Source organism: Myxine glutinosa, chromosome 5, assembly GCF_964187855.1.
Source record: "Myxine glutinosa chromosome 5, kmMyxGlut1.1, whole genome shotgun sequence".
Taxonomy (NCBI): domain Eukaryota; kingdom Metazoa; phylum Chordata; class Myxini; order Myxiniformes; family Myxinidae; genus Myxine; species Myxine glutinosa.
Window position 1 is genome coordinate 37,011,869 of NC_136265.1, and position 18,017 is coordinate 37,029,885.

Consider the following 18,017-nt stretch of genomic DNA (forward strand, 5'->3'; position numbering starts at 1 on the left):
AAGATTTCATATCCGAGGCAATGATGGATTCCATGACTTTGCTGATAATTGGGAGAGGCTGATTGGTCTGTAGTTGCTAGGATCTGTTTTTGCACCTTTTTTGTGCAAAGCGCTGATGTTGGCTGATTTCCAAGCAGATGGCAGATGACCTTGAGCAAAAGAGAGGGTGAAGAGAACAGAGAGAGGGAGTGAAAGAGCGGAAGAACAGGATTTTAGGACCCGTGGGCTGATGCCGTCAGGTCCAGTTGCAGAATCAGAGTCGAGGGTTGACAGAAACTTTTCCACCTTTTCAGGAGGAAAGGACACAGAGTCCAGGAGCAGCTGGGTATGACTGGGTACGGTGGGTACAGAGAGGGATGGGTTTGCGACACAAGATTTAGAGGCAAACACAGAGTTGAAGCATTCAGCTTTTTCACGTGCGGAGTCAGCCGTGTTGCCGTTTGAGGTGAGGGAGGGGATGGAGGGGGAACAAATACCAGAAACAGATTTGACCAGACACCACCAGGATTTGGAAGAGGGAGACAGATAAGAGAGTTCAGTCTTGAGAACGGAGAGATATTGTTTCCTGGCTCTCCTGAGGGTGGACACACACTTGTTTCGGGCTTTGTGAAAGGAAATGAGATTTCCTTCCATTGGATTTGCTTTCCAGGAGACGAAGGCAAGTTGTTTCTGGGCAACAGCCTCACCACAATATTCCTTGTACCATGGATGGGAGGAAGGGTATGACAACTGAAGACGAGATGGGATAAATCTGTGCATGAGAGAGAGCAATTTACTTTTGAAGAATTCCCATGATGAGTTGATGTCAGAGGCGGTAGAGATGGGAGACCAGTCCAGATGATTGATGGCTGCTTGAAGACCGTGCTATTTGGCCTGAGTGAAATGCCAGACTCGTCGATGCTTAGGAGGCTCTCTGAGAATGGTCAGAGAGATGTCCACTTTAACAAGCACATGATCAGATGAGCCGATTGGAGCAGAAGAAGAGCAGCAGACATTTTCAGGGAAGTTAGTCGTAACCAAGTCCAGAAGAGAAGATGCTCCGTTGACTGAGATCCGGGTCGGGAAATTGACAGATTGTGTCAGTCTCAGTGAGTCGCAGAAGTCCTTTTCTGAGGAGCCATGGCTGGTGAGAGAGGTACCCACACACAGCCAACTGGCATGGTGACAATTGAAATCACCACATATGAGGAAGAGAGAGTTGGGATGGGTAGATAGAAGTTGGTCCATATTTATCAGACAGCGAGATGTAGATGGAGTCATCACTGTTTGGTGGACGGTACAACACACATATGAACAAAAGGTGGGAGCAAAGGGGAAGGTGTAGCCAGAGGTATTCCTGGGGGTGAGGTAGAGAGAGGGCAATGCAGGGCGAGTGAGGAAGAGAGTTTTTAAAAATAAAGATAGCAACTGTTACGTGCTCCTCCCCGACCCCCTGGTCAGGGTGTACCTCCGAGCCCCGAGAGGAGTCACGGCAGCAAAATGTGTTGTTCTGTATGTCAAAGATCAATGTTGAAGCCACACCAATTGTTACAAACAAACAAGTATTGTATTAAGATCACACAAGAATAACAGTACAACAATAATATGAATCATAAGTACAATCAATATCCTATGATGGTACCATCAGTTTTGTAATATATAACTCACTGTGCTCCAAGTGAGTGAAACAAGAACATCCCCAATGTCTCTAATCCCCTGCTTCAAGCCAAAGTCGATCCGCTCCAGCGATCGACAGATCAATGTCCAATCGAGACCAGAATCCCATTGGGTTGGCAGTTACAGTCCTGCTGCCAAAGCTGTGCAAAGGTGCCCTCCAGGTGACTGGGAAATCCAAAGATGCCCTCCAGGCGACTGGGAATTCACACCCTCGGGTATGGACGTTCCGCGGCTCACAGTCGGCGAACCTCCTATTTATCTTCAAAATCCGCGTTGCACACACACTCACCAGATACGTCTGAATGCGGTGAAAACGGCTGAAGTCAAGCAAAGAAAAACCTTGCGTGACGTGCAAAGGCTGAAGCGAAGCAAAGAAACCTTGCCCGACGCACAAAGCCCGCGAGTCAAAATGGCCGACGGTCCGTTCTCGAGACGTAACGGCCCTTCGATAATTCTCTTCGGAATCAATCGCAAAACCTGACACGCAGGTTGATCTGTCACAGCAATAAAAACTCTGTCGCAGGAATCCCTTTCCTGGGAAACCCAAAGTTCACTCGTGACTCTTGCTCGCCAACGTTCGCTCCAGACCGCAAAGCCACTATCCTTCTTATCCGACTCCACTCGCTCCGCCTTCTTTTTTCTTCTTCCTCTTCATCGTCTGGTTCCCTATCTGGTTTCCGATTTCTTTTAACACTAACTTTTTCACCTTTTGAAAACAGTTCATAAACAATAAACCTTTTGAAAACAATAATAGTACATGGAATCAAAAATGTTTACAGGGGATGATAACCACTACAATGGAAGTGACGAATCCGTAACACAACCCCACCTCCAGGTCTATCATACCAGAGGAGGGAGTAACCTGGGAGAGATACCAAGGAATCAGAGACATCATGAAGGAGGAAAGTTTCTGTTAAGCAGATCACGTCTGGTTTGTCAGAAGCAACCTGTATGGAGAGATCAGTCAAATTTGAGCAAAGACCCCGGATGTTTGAGGTCCATACCGTTAATGAAGAGGAAGGGGGAGCATCGGATACAGAACAGGGGGGGGGGGGGGAGGGGTAGGGTAAGATGTGGAAGAGGAGGAAGTGGTAGGGAGAGCTGTTGAAGGTGTGTCAGAGATTTCAGAATAGCTTGGAGAAAGGGAAGGATGGGGCGGACAAAAGGTTTGATGGTGATTGGGTGAGGCACAGTGAGGTGTTATTTGAGGAGGGGGAAGAGCGAGGCAGAAGGTTGGGGGAGATGAAGGTGAAAGTTGGAAGGGGGAAGAAGCGGGGAGGACGCTTTAAGGAGGAGGGGTGAGAGGGGAGTCTAGGAGCTAGGAGGGGAGGAGCAAGGGAGAGTCTCGGAGGGGAGGGGTGTGGGGGGAGTTTAGGAGGGAAGGGGCAAGGGGTGAGATTTGAAAGGGATGGGTGATGGGAAGGATTTGGAGGGGAGGGGCAAGGGGGAAGATTTGAAAGGGATGGGTGATGGGGAAGATTTGGAGCAGAGGGGCAAGGGGAAAGACTTGAAAGAGATGGGTGATGGGGAAGATTTGGAGGGGAGGGGCAAGGGGGTAGATTTGGAGGGGAGGGGTGATGGGGAAGTTTTGGAGGGGAGGGGTGATGGGGAAGATTTGGAGGGGAGGGGTGAGATTGGATTTTAGAAAGTGTACGATTAATGGGAAACGAACATTTATTGCAAAATTAGTTTATTGTGACCTTCGAGTCAAAAATACGTTTGAGGACGCTGGAGGAGGGGTGGAGTGCAGGAGAGTTTCGGAAATGTAGAAAAGAGGAACTGTAAGAGATGAAATTTTTTTTTGGAATGAATAGATTTGGTGAGTAAGTCGAAAGCATCCTTTTATAGAAGAAGAAGAAAAAGGTGTTATAATATACGACAGAATACAGTTCTTCAGGGGAAAGTTTAAACATTTTTAAATTGAGCAGTGAAAACTATCTGGGGAAATGGAAAATGGAAATGGGGGTGAAACACGTGATCGAAGAACGAACGAACAAATAATAACAACGAATAAACGAATAAGAACAACGAATAAGAACAGAGAAGGAATTTTTTTTATTTTTTTTTTGAGTTGAGATTTTAAACAAGGAAGTATAGGGTGAAAGACTGGGACAAAAACAGAGAATGAAAGTAATTGCAGCACAATCGACAGACCGCTGAGAGAAAAACAAAGCCTCAAGGTAGGACACGGTAGCCTACTAGGCCTCAAAATACGCGACACGAATTAACCGACGATTTTGTATACAGGTATGAAAAATTAACACCGATAATCTTACTAAGGACACACTATAGGTACGCACACCGAAAGATAGATACAGTTTCGACAAAAACACAATTGTGAAAAATTACTTAACTTCGAAAGCGTGAGCGCATGGACAGCTTTGAAAAGACGTGACCTCGCCGACAAAGATCTCGCGAGATCTCCAATATAGTGCATTTGAGAGAATAATGAGAATACTTAGCGCATTTGAGAGGTCACGTGACTCCTTCTTTGCCAAACTTACTGATCATGTTAACGTCTTAATTAAGAGTTGCTTCTCACATGTGATAACATATTTGATGATCGGAGCATTACCATCAAACTAATTATATCGATATTGTGTTGAAATCCGATAAAAATTGTTTTTTTGTAAAGATTTGAATATGTGGATCAACCCTCGGAGATCATGGTGACAGGTGGTGGCTTGGATGGTTTTAAGTTATGAATTGTGAGAAAATAACTGTTTTAAAACCCCTATTTAGGTGCAGGGTGGTAAAATATGTTATCCTATAAAGTTTCGTGCCGATTAGCCTTGGGAGCTCAGAGGAGTAGGTTCACAAACAAACAAACAAACGGACATTTCACTTTTATATGTATATATATAGATAGTGTATATATATATATATATATGTGTGTGTTTCCTTTGAGGTTATTATTTCAAAAAGTCATATAAATTACTTGTCCATATGTTGCGTCCCATGGCTGCGTTCCCCTATCCCCATGCATCCCATAAAGTCTTAAGCTTACACAACACGGTTCCAAGAAACGCGCCATTTTTCAGGATCCTAACCCCCACTTTGGACAAGGCTTTACTGTATAACATTATGGAGAAATCCATCTCTCTTTTAATCTCTCTGAACACTACTTCAAGTTGAGTTAACTTAGTTAACTGGAGGAGTGGGCAACTGACTCAAAAATATTACACTACCAATTTGTACGGATGTCTAATTGCATGATTTCTACCTTAACCGCTGTACATATGAAGTGATGTCCATAGGTGTAAAATAAATACAAAGGAAATTCAAGTATTCTGTTTGAGTACTTGAAACCATAGAATGAAAAAGACATAGTGTAAAGAGGTAGGAACCACAAGGTTAATTTGAATAAAGTATAAACTTACTTTCAAAATCATGTTTCTTGACACTAAAAGTCGAAACATAGTCGATAGTTCATTAAAAGATGACGGTGTTTCTCCACAGTGTTTAAAACGTTCATTACACTGGAAACGGGTCGACATGTGAAATCCATTTTATTCAGACATTTGTCACACACGACAAATCTAAAAAATTATTTATTTATTTTGACATGACTATTTATAAATGTTTCATGAAAAATGACATAACACTGCAGCGTGCTGTAAGACTTATACACAACCCAAGGATTTTTTTTACACTTTATCTCTTTCATTCTTGATTTTTTTTTGTTTTGTTGGCTATACCCTCATATCCCCCTTTGTAATATAAATCCAATAGTTAATTTAAAGTCTGAACATTTTAAATTATCTTTGTGGGTATGCGATCATTCCCAAAATGCAATATCGGTTGGGCTACATCTCGGAGTGGTGCTATGGGGAGGCAAGGGGGAGGGGGGGGGGCATTTGCTACACCCCTCAACATTCCCTCCTCCAGAATTTTTTCAAAGAACAATTGTTCGTTCCTTTTTCAAGAGTTGGGAATAAAATGTGAATAGCACTGTGCGTCTGCTTAACTTAACTGTGCTTAACTTAACTTAACTTAACTTAACTTAACTGTGCGTCTGCTTCCATGGTAAATAGTGTAACTCGACTACATGCAGCAGAGCGCACAAACCATGGGCAGCCAACATCAATGCTACACGTGCGTAATGGCATATGGCAGGTAGAAACTCTTAATTTACCAGTCGCAAATGCACTATGAGGTATAGAAAGACTGCAGTGATGTAGTGTCGCTATGCATTGTGGGTTAGATGGTACACTTGCCTGCAATTCAATTCTTGCGATGGCGTTTTCATAGTGGTTTAATGATTCGGCCGAGCAAGCGAAGCAAGGTCGAGGCTTTTTATTCCCAATACTGAAACACCCTGCAACCCGCGCCTCCAGAAAACAGACTTTTTGGAATGCCGGCCGTATTTTCCATCCAATCATCATGTAACTTTGTTGAAACAATATCCATGGGTAGGTGCCCCTATGTTGATAATTTTGTGCCAATCGCTCTGCCGATTGTGGAGGTAACAAATTTAAAAGCGAATAAAGGTGAAAAAGTGAGGTCAAGGATGCTGGTGGACATATATTACTAGTTTACCGGCAGATGCCAGCCAGAGACATAGACAGAAAACATTACTTTGTGTGAAGGCTTTGATCGATACAGCTTTTCGAAGTCGTTTAAAGCGGATTTGCAGCCGACGTCAAAATATGGCCAAGAGTAGTGTACCCCGATATCGTTAATTACCTCGTAATAACAAGTAATTCCTTGACAAACCAGCAGAAGAAAGTGTATACAGTCACGTGAAAACGTAAGTACGCGACTGAACCCATGTAAACAACTGAACCCACGACTGAACCCAAAAGTAAGTACCCATGTAAAGTTTTGACTTTTTCAACATATTTGAACATACAGCTATTTGATCTTCATTTCAACAATATTGATAGATAAAGGTGATATCATATAACAAATATCATGAAACATTTACATTTTGTAGTCCATTGTATAATTTAAATAAACATAAATGCAAATTTCGCATGTGGAAAAAGTAAGGACACCCCTACATTTATCACCACTTCAAATACCTAAAATTAGAATCGGGTGGACCAGCTCAGGTGCAAATGATTAGAACATCGTTAGAGAGGATCTTGGAGGAACCTGTCTTATTTAAACCTCAGACATTTAGTTTGGTTTGCTCTTTGTTGTTGAAGTGTGCGGCATCACCATGCCTAGATCAAAATAGCTCTCTGAGGCCTTCAGAAAGAAGGTTATAGATGCCTACGAGTCTGGGAAGGGATTTAAAAAGATCTCCAAACAATTTGAAATCAATCATTCGACTGTCCGGAAGATCATCTACAGGTGGAGAAGATTCCAAACAACTGCTAACTTGTTCAGGCCAGGCCATCCCAGCAAGTTCAGCCCAAGAGCAGACTGCAAGATGCTGAAAGAAGTCTCTAAGAACCCCAGAATGTCATCACGGGACCTACAGGTAGCTCTTGCCACTGTTGATGTCAAAGTGCACAAGTCTACCATTAAAAAGAGGCTGCACAAATTTGATCTATATGGGAGGTGTGCCAGGAGGAAACCTTTGCTCTCCAGAAAGAACATCAGGGCAAGACTAAAGTTTGCCAATGAACACCTAGGCAAAGACCCACACTTCTGGAACAATGTGCTCTGGACAGATGAGTCAAAGGTAGAGCTATTTGGCCACAGTACCAGAAGACATGTTTGACGAAAACCAAAGACAGCGTTTGACCACAAGAACCTGATACCAACTGAAAAGCATGGTGCTGGAAATATTATGGTTTGGGGCAGCTTTGCTGCATCAGGGCCTGGGCAGCTCACCATAATAGAATCCACTATGAATTCTTCATTGTACCAGAGGGTGCTTGAGGATAATGTGAGGCCAGCTGTCGGAAAGTTGAAGCTCAACCGAAGGTGGACCTTGCAACGTGACAATGACCCTAAACAAACCAGTAAATCCACCAAGGAATGGCTGAAAAGAAAGAAATGGAGGGTTCTGGAATAGCCAAGTCAAAGCCCGGATCTAAATCCCATCGAGATGTTGTGGGGGGATTTGAAACGAGCTGTGCATGCAAGAAACCCCTCAAACATTGCACAGCTGAAAGAATTCTGCATGGAGGAGTGGGCAAAAATTTCTCCCAGTCGATGTCAGAGACTGGTAGACAGTTATAAGAAACGCCTACTTGAGGTTGTTTCTGCCAAAGGGGGCAATACCACCTATTATAGCCAAGGGTGTACTTACTTTTTCCACATGCGAAATTTGCATTTATGTTTATTTAAATTATACAATGGACTACAAAATGTAAATGTTTCATGATATTTGTTATACTAGGGCATGCCCGTACTATATCTATATCTAAAATTATATCCCCCCCCTCTATTTACATGAAATGGTTTGGTCCAAAGCGAACGGCTTGCGAGTGGTGACAATCCCCCCCCTCTATTTACATGCAATGGTTTGGTCCAAAGCGAACGGCTTCCGGAGTTTGGTAAAGAAATCGCCATCGCGTGCACAAACGCGCAGGAAAGCGAATGAATCGCAAATTCGTTTTTATTAGTTGTAAAACATAGTTTAACGCCAACATAGTTTGCAAACGTGAAATAAATGAATACGCTCTCAAATGTGCCATCCGAGGCAGAGTGTGCCCGCCACGTTCGGCACACGCGATCGTTCGCTGCTCTCTGATTGGTTGAATCGTTTTTTGGACATAGCTCGGTAAGTAATTGTCCGATTAATATGAAACCTTGAAAAGGCACATCCTCGGGTCCCCAGCAATATACCTGGCAAGTTAAAAGTATATCGGACCCGTGGTTGTCGAGAAACAGCGGTCACAGACAAACAAACGTACAGACGTACAGACAGACAGACAGAGATTACTGGAATTATAGATAGATTATATCACCATTATCTATCAATATTGTTGAAATGAAGATCAAATAGCTGTATGTTCAAATATGTTGAAAAAGTCAAAACTTTACATGGGGTGTACTTACTTTTTCACGTGACTGTATCTATGGATTCACACAATTATTTTGTCAGGGGATGAGTCCAAGACGTGTCGGTGTCGACTCCGCCAGGAGAAACGTATTACTTGTTGCATGGGTTAAGGTAGATTATTGAGAGATTTGGTTGTTCATTGGATTTTCGTTGATGGCTGTATCTGTACAGCCATCAACTGTATCTGTATCAACTGTATCTCTCATCTGTATCTGTACCTACATCTTGTTCCATCAAACTCAAAGCAAACTTCCAAAATCATCAATTTTCATCTGAAAAACCATCAATTTTCATCCGATTGACTTGTTAATTGAAAAGTTTTTGCACATTGAGTCACTAAATAGGGAAACCAATTATTTTTGAGTTCAAAATGTCAAAGGTCAACTCAAGGTCAAACTTCCAAAATCATCAATTTTCATCTGAAAAACCGTCAATTTTCATCCGATTGACTTGTTGATTGAACAGTATTTGCACATTGAGTCACTAAAGGGGGAAAGCAATTATTCATGAGGTCAAAAGGTCAAAGGTCAACTCTAGGTCAAACTTCTAAAATCATCAATTTCATCTGAAAAATTGTCACTTTTCATTCCATTAACTCGAGCTTTGATTAAGATTATCAATTTTAATCTTGATGAAATGTACAATTTGTTGCATCAATGGCAACCTTTTTGGGGGGTGGGGGGTGGGAGAGGATAGATTTTGCAAGTATCGTGCTCTACATGACGTCTTATTTTACTTACAAAATCAAAGATTTTTCAAGGATATTGGTCGGTTGCATTTGTTATTCTGTCTGTGTTTGTCTGTTTGTTGGTCTGTTTATCACCGTCCTACAGGTCACAATTCTAAACCGATCATCATGAAACTTCACCAAGTTGTAGAGGTTGTTACAATTGAGAAGCCTATTGATTTTGAGGTCATAGGTCATCTGGAGGTCAAATTTCTAAAATCACCATTTTAAAACCAATTGACTTGAAAATTGAACAGCATTTGTATCTTGTCACTAAATTGGAAAACCAACTATTTTTGAGGTTAAACAGTCAAAGGTCAACTCAAGGTCAAACTTCCAAAATCATTAATTTTCATCTGAAAAATCATCAATTTTCAGCTGATTGACTTGAAAATTTAACAGCATTCGCATAGAGCCTCACTGAATTGGGAAACGAACTATTTTTGAGGTTAAACAGTCAAAGGTCAACCAACCCAAGGTCAAACTTCCAAAATCATCAATTTTCATCTGAAAAATCATCAATTTTCATCTGATTGACTTGAAAATTTAACAGCATTCGCATAGTGCCTCACTGAATTGGGAAACGAACTATTTTTGAGTTCACAATGACTATGACGTCTTCTTCTTTGTTTGCCATCCATTGAGCTAGGAAGCTGAAATTTGGGCCCAATAGTGAGCATTTCCTTTAGCAAAAAAACGTTATTTTTAATATTTTGATTAATCGATTAATTACCTAATTATTATCGATTTATTAAGTACTTATTTATTTTATTTCTCATCTGGCCAATATCTCAGGCACCTTTTGAGCTAGGAAGCTGATATTTGGACATGACAATGACCAAGTGATTTGGCCGTAAAGGGTATTTTTGATTTTGGATTAATCAATTAATCAATTAATTATTTAATTATACGATTAACTACTTATTTTTCAAAAAGTTACAGATTCGGATGAAACCGTGGTGGTTTAGGTATGCTATTAGCCAATTGATTAAGAAATTAACAAGTACACATACATTCAAAGTACACCGCCCCATGCCAAATAATTAAATATGCTGCAGCGCGGCATTGCCGGGGCGCCTCCGGCGCCCGGCAATACCGCAGTGCAGCTCATTGGGGCTGCATTGGGAGGGAGAGGTGTACACTAATTGATTGATTAATTGTATAATTAAAATCAATAAAAGATTATCACAAAATATTTTCATAATCAATTGGCTAATCGCATAACTAAACCAGTAGTGCTTCATCCGAAGATGTATCTTTTAGAAATTTAATTAAATAAGTCATTTATAAAAAATTAAATAATTAATTGATTACTCAATAAATAATTAATCGATTAATCAATAAATACTTAATAGATGAAATGATTAATCAATAAATCAAAAATATCCTTGATAGCCACATCACTTGGTCACTCATGTCCAAATATTAGCTTCCCAGCTCAAAAGGTGCCTGAGATATTGGCCAAATGAGAAAGAAAATAAATAAATGATTAATAATGAAAATAAATAAATAATAAATCAAAAATATCCTTTGCAGCCAAATCACCTGGTCATTGGCATGTCCAAATATCAGCTTCCTAACTCAAAAGGTGCCTGAGTTAATAATGGTCAGAAGAGAAATGAAATTTAATTAATTAAATAAGTACTTAATTAAACGCTAATAATTAAATAACTCCTCAATTAATTGATTATTCAAAAAACAAAAAATACCGTATTTGACAAAGGACTTGCTCACTACTGTGCCGAAATTTCAGCTTCCTAGCTCAAAGGATGGCTGAGATATCGTCCGGACAACCAAGAAAACAAACAAGAAACCAGAGTGAAAACTGAGTACTCTCTTTCAGCGTGCGTCACTGCCGAGCCCCCTTTGGTGCCCGGCAATGACGATTTGCAATGCCTGGAGATGGCATAGGAAAGGAGCGGTGTACAACAAACAACCAGAGTGAAAACTGAGTACTCTCTTTCAGCGTGCGTCACTGCCGAGCCCCCTTTGGTGCCCGGCAATGACGATTTGCAATGCCTGGAGGTGGCATAGGAAAGGAGCGGTGTACAATTATGTTACGATTATTATTTACTTATTTTAATTATTATTTACTTATTTATTTTCTTTCTCATCTGCACAATATCTCAAGTACCTTTTGAGCTAGGAAGCTGATATTTGGGTAGAATAAGTTTTCATTGATAGAATTTTTTTTCATTGATAATTTTTCCTCTTGTTTTGCCGACGTGTTATAATTTTTGGGTTTGTACTTATTGTATTGTTTGTGTACCCTATTATAGCAATGTAATTTGTTTATGCATATTTGATCGTGTCGATCCATCGATCACCATCACAATCAATGATCTTTAGGAAATCAAACAAGCGAACTCTATATAACTCTTCCCAAAAAATAGCAGAATTTTCCCCTTGCTTGCCTGCTCTCTTAGATTTCAGATGTTAGAACTGCCATAGCTGTCTTCTTCTTCTTCCTTTAGTTTGCACTCTCGACAGAGCTGACGTTGTTCCCTAAAACCATCGCTTGCACACAATAGGTAAATATTTTAATTGATTAGGTGTTACATTATTTTTTAATGTTACATGAAAAAATAATCTACGAATGCTACAGATGGCGTGATGAAAGGGAGTTTTTTTTAATTTAAAAAAAATTTTAATTAATTTTTTAATAAAAATATTTTTGTGGGTGGGATGGGGCTGCACTTGAAAACAATTTTTTTTATTACTCATCATTAACTTCATGTTTAAAATAATACTCCACCAGTCCACGTGGATTTGATCCATAGATTTGGTTCAGGTCAGTCGAGGTTGAATTTTGAAGTGGTGAAGCCGCTGCAATATTTAGCTATGTCCTTCCATCCATCCGTCCGTCCTTAAAAATGAAGAAGAAGAACCTTTCAAAAATGAAGAAGAAACCCACCGGTTTAATTCTACGGGGTTCCAAAGTGTAATTCTAGAGGGTTCTAAAGGGTAATTCAAGAGGGTCCTAAAGGGTAATTCTGGAGGGTAATTCTTAGGTTGTCAGCATCTGTAAGTCCTGTAACTTGCATGGATTGCACACACACTGCCAAAGTGCACCTCTTCAAATGGTCCAATGTCGCGCTTTCCCACCCCCGAACTGGCCACGCCTACCGTTCATCACAGGCTCCGCCCTGGTTGCTCGGTGTGCTCATCCATGAAGCTCCGAACATTGGGGGACCGAACATTGAGGGACTTGGAGGCTCCACGTTGTGCTTTGAGCCCTTTGTCCCTCTCCACAGCACTCGGTGTCATTCCTCTGGACGGATGACTCAACCGGTCTTGTACTTCGATCCATATTATTGTATTTCAACGCACAAGGCGCTCCTGCGCGCCGATGCAATCACACGGAAAGCTTTTTACTCCGCTTGGAAATACAGATTTGGGAGACAACGATCTTCGGCATGCCAGGACCGGCCATCAACCATAACTGGGAAATTAGCGATGGCAGGGGATGAATCGCTTGTAATTAGAAACAAGCCTGGAGTTCGAATCGATCGCCGTTGGAGCGTCATTGTTGATGAGAACGCGCGGTTTCCCAGAATCCCCCGCACATCATTCCACGTGGTTTTCCCGCAACTTTACCGCGGTTCCTACCCCATCCCACCTCCAGCTCCCATGGTTTTCCAAAGCCAACCCCACCTCCCCCCCCCCCCACCACCACCCCACCCTACCAACAGCTCCCATGGTTTTCCAGCACCCTCCCCCCATCCCACCTCCAGCTCCCATGGTTTTCCAGCACCCTCCCCCCTCCCTACCTCCAGCTCCCATGGTTTTCCAGCATCCTCCACCCACCCCACCCACAGCTCCCATGGTTTTCCAGCACCCTCCCCCCACCCCAGCTCCCATGGTTTTCCAGCACCCGAAACCCCACCCCACCCACAGCTCCCATGGTTTTCCAGCACGCTCCCCCCACCCCACCTCCAGCTCCCATGGTTTTCCAGCACCCTCCCCCCTCCCAACCTCCAGCTCCCATGGTTTTCTCGCACCCTCCCCCCTCCCCACCTCCAGCTCCCATGGTTTTTCCAGCACCCTCCCCCCTCCCCACCTCCAGCTCCCATGGTTTTCCAGCACTCTCCCCCCACCCCACCTCCAGCTCCCAATGTTTTCCAGCACCCTCCACCCACCCTATCCGTATATTCACCAAAATCGAATCGATTCTTCCTTGTCAAACACACAACCGGTCCACCAACTTTCATCCAAATCCGTCCATAACTTTTTGAGATATCCTGCTCTGTATCGTTTTTGGCCCTATCTCCAAATGGTGAAGAATCACTTAAAACATTCTACTAGCCGGATCCGGATCCGGATGTTCACCAAAATCGAATCGATTCTTCCTTGTCGCACACACAACTTTTCCACCAAGTTTCGTCCAAATCTATCCATAACTTTTTCAGATATCCTGCTCTGTATCGTTTTTGGCCGTATCTCCAAATGGTGAAGAATCACTTAAAACATTCTACTAGCCGGATCCGGATCCGGATCTTCACCAAAATCGAATCGATTCTTCCTTGTCACACACACAACCTTTCCACCAAGTTTCGTCCAAATCCGTCCATAACTTTTTCAGATATCCTGCTCTGTATCGTTTTTGGCCCTATCTCCCAATGGTGAAGAATCACTTTTAAAATTCTAGTAGCCGGATCCGAATTTTCACCAAAATTTAACAATTACGTCCTTGTGACATGCGCTCCATCTCTGCCAAATTTCGTTCAAATCCGTCCACCAGTTTTTGAGATATTTTGTTCACAAACGGACAGACAGGGGTGAAAACATCCACCTTTGGTGGCAGAGGTAACGAAAGGATGATTAGTCAGTCGGCTGTGGAATAAAGTCCTTATATTGTGTTCAAGTAAGGATAACTATACAAAGTTATGTACAGTATATATAGTTACTGTATTCAGCAATCCCTTGTGACAATCAAATTTTAAATTTAAAAAATGTGATTAATTTCTCATTCATTTTAGCTTGGCTACAGTATCTTGTTATAATGGAGCAAACGTATATGATTATTAGGGTGGCCATTATTTTTGAAAGTTTGAAAAGTTAAGCTCTCACCCTCCACAATCGGTCCATCTGCCCTAACAACAGGCCCGGCCAAATGTCAGCTACATTCATAAATATGTAGAGGTAGTCCAGCACCCTTGAACATTTCCCCCTGTCGGCCATGTGATTGAGGTCACGTAACACGAAAAACACATATCACAGATAATACAGTATGTTTCACAGAAATAAATCAACACCGTTTGATAAAACATGCTTGTGAATAATTATCGCGTCTATGGACTAGAAATATAAAATAAAATAAAAATTAAATATATATAAAATCTTGATTCTTGAAGGTGCCTGGACTACCTCTAAATATAAACAGACTTGTATGAAATTTTGACTGCAGTGTTTCCATCCTAAATGGATCACATTTCGGCCATGTGAACATTCAAATTAAAAACAAAAAAATTCCCCCCCATTTAAGGGCCACCCTAATGGTTATGTTTATATGCGACCAAAATGTATTTTTTTTTGTTGTTTTTTTTTGTATACAAGATCGAGGCTCGTGAAAGAGCTAACATTAATCACACAAAAAGACAAACTGACAACTGACAACTGACAAACTGACAACTGACAAAACTGACAAACTGACACACAAAACACAAAAAAACAAGGGGAGCGGCAGACAAGATGGGGAGAAAGGGGGAAGGACACAAAAGAGAGGGGGAAGGACACAAACACAACATTTGAGAGCAGGGACATCGGGAGGACTTGGGGGGAGGTGGGAGAGGAATAAAACATATGAACACTGCAAGGACTCTGGGGTGAATTACCGGGGGTAGAAAAGATCAAGGTTTTCGATGGGCGAAGATAAGAGATGGTGGTGAACAGCTGTTTTAAAGACCTGGAGGGAGGAGTGGGATTGAAGGGAGTGGGGGAGTTTGTTCCAGAGGCGGGAGAAAAGGGGATTGAAAGAGTGAAGGTGAGCAGAGAGCCTAGACTTTGGCAGTTTAACCATAAGAGGGTTGCAGGCAGATCTTGTGCGACCTGAAGGAATATTGGGGGGACAGAGCACAGAGAGAGCTGGGGGAGCAAGGCCGGAGAGGAGTCGGTAGAAGACAGAAAGACCACCAACCTGCCTGCGGTGAGTGAGTGAAAGGCCCTCGGTGTTGACTACATCGCAGGAGATTCCAATGATTCTGAAAGCTTTGGCCTCAACAGCGTGAAGCCGAGCAAGGTGTGAGGCAGGAGCACCAGCCCAGAGGGGGGAACAGTATTCCATTGAGCTGCGGATGAAAGCCTTGTATGTGGTGAGGAGCTCAGGTGTGCCAAGGAAGGACTTCGCACGACGGAGGATGCCCAGTCGGCGACTGGCTTTGGAGGCCAGCTTGGAAATGTGGTTTTCCCAAGAAAGATCATGGCAGATAGTGAGACCCAAAAGATTGAGCGACAGAACTTCTTGGAGAGGATTGTTGAGAAAGTAGATGGGAGGGTTGTCCAGTCGGTCCTTTCGGAGAGACATTGTAAGAGTGTGAGATTTGTCAGAATTGAAAGACATGTTCCACTTGTTTGACCAGTCTGTGATTTTGTCCAGGTCTGCAGAGAGTGAGGAGGCTGCAGACTGCCGATCTGAGGGATGAGGAATGGAGCGACAGAGAGTAGAGTCGTCAGCAAAGAGATAGAGAGGATTTTCAAGAGAGTCAGAGAGATCATTGATGAAGACCAGAAAAAGCACAGGGCCCAGAACACTACCTTGGGGAACTCCAGCCTGAACAGGAAGAGGAGATGAGAGAAACCCATTTAGGGCCACACGTTGACTACGACCAGAGAGGAAGTACCACATGCTGACTACGACCAGAAGTCTTCTTCGTCTTCTTCAAATAAAATGAACACCCAAAACACAGTTCGTTAATGATTTCAATCCGGCCTATTTAAGCCAACCTCAATTGACTAAATACAGGACAAGTTAGAATTGGCGAATCCTTTTGAGGAAATTTCAAGACCTGCCTCCTAAAGACCCACAAGGATAAAACTCTTGGCGGTCAAAGGGTAGTCAGATATGATGCATTTTTGAAGTCTCTTACATTCTCTGTTAGTTGAGCAATGTCCTCAGACTTTTTCGGGTGTCTGCATGATAAGGCACTTTCTGCCTCCACCGCCTCTCCTGGGAAAAGGCCGGGGGAGTTGGGAGGGGAAGGGGAAGGGGAAGGGGAAGGGGCAATTGCCCCTCTCATACCCCGCTCTGGAATCCCAGGTTGGCTTCCTTCTTTTGACTTACTTTGACTCATTGCGTGACTGGACGTGTCACATCTAGGAATGTAGGTCGTTGGATATTAAAAATATATGTGTGAAAATATGCGTCTTTAAAGATTCAAAGTGACTTTTACGCTCAAATGAATTTGCAAAATAAGTTGAACTTCCAGGTGAAAGTCTTACCTTTCGCTTTTTCCTTTTCCCAGGTAATCACAGTTTAATGCCATAATATTAAAAGTTTATATTAAAATATAAGTTATGGATGGATGTTTTACAGGAAGGATAAAATTCTCTGTTTTTTATTTATTTATTTATTTTTTATGCATGCGCTAAGGCTCATAGTAAAACTGATAAACACACACACACAAACAAAGACAAACACTTAACACAAAGACGGTATTCATAGAATACTCACCCTGCAGTCAACCTATTGCGATCCAACTCTTATGTTTTTGAACATTTATTTTCTTTCATCCAATATGGCTGCCAGACCACGTGAGCGATGACATCATAAATTTATATTCTCTAATATAATTGTTGCATAGATCATGCTCAATACATTTCAAACTTATCAGACTAAGCGTTATCCATGTCGAAATATGACGTCATAATTATGGCACCAATGACGTCATCGTTAACACCGATTCCTCATATATATTTCTTTACAATGAGCCATGTTTCAATTTTTTCCATGCAGCGGTTTTGGAGATATAGAGGTGCAACATTTTTCGGTTTTTCCAAGACGGCGCCTGTACCACATGACCTATGACGTTATGATTATCATTAAAATATTCTAAAGGAGGAGGTGCTCCTGTGGTGAAAATTTCGTGTCCATCAGACCAACAGTTGCTGAGAAAAATGAATAATGATCGTACACACACACACACACACACACACACACACACACACACACACACACACACACACACACACACACACACACACACACACACACACACACACACACACACACACACACACACACACACACTTAACATAACCACTGTGCTTGGGGAAGATACTCTGGGTACCAGTTTGATAGATACTCTGGGCACCAGTTTGATAGATACTCTGGGTACCACTTTGATTGATACTCTGGGTACCAGTTTGATAGATACTCTGGGTACCAGTTTGATAGATACTCTGGGTACCACTTTGATAGATACTCTGGGTACCACTTTGATAGATACTCTGGGTACCAGTTTGATAGATACTCTGGGTACCACTTTGATAGATATTCTGGGTACCAGTTTGATAGATACTCTGAGTACCACTTTGATAGATACTCTGGGTACCACTTTGATAGATACTCTGGGTACCACTTTGATAGATACTCTGGGTACCAGTTTGATAGATACTCTGAGTACCACTTTGATAGATACTCTGGGTACCAGTTTGATAGATACTCTGGGTACCACT

At 42.1% G+C, this 18,017-nt stretch overlaps 1 protein-coding gene across 1 annotated transcript in view; it reads left to right on the top strand.

Annotated features, from left to right (window-relative positions):
* SLC5A7 (solute carrier family 5 member 7) overlaps positions 1–18,017 on the top strand; it is a 160,128-nt gene that overhangs the window by 32,311 nt on the left and 109,800 nt on the right. The gene's annotated exons all lie outside the window — the stretch shown is intronic.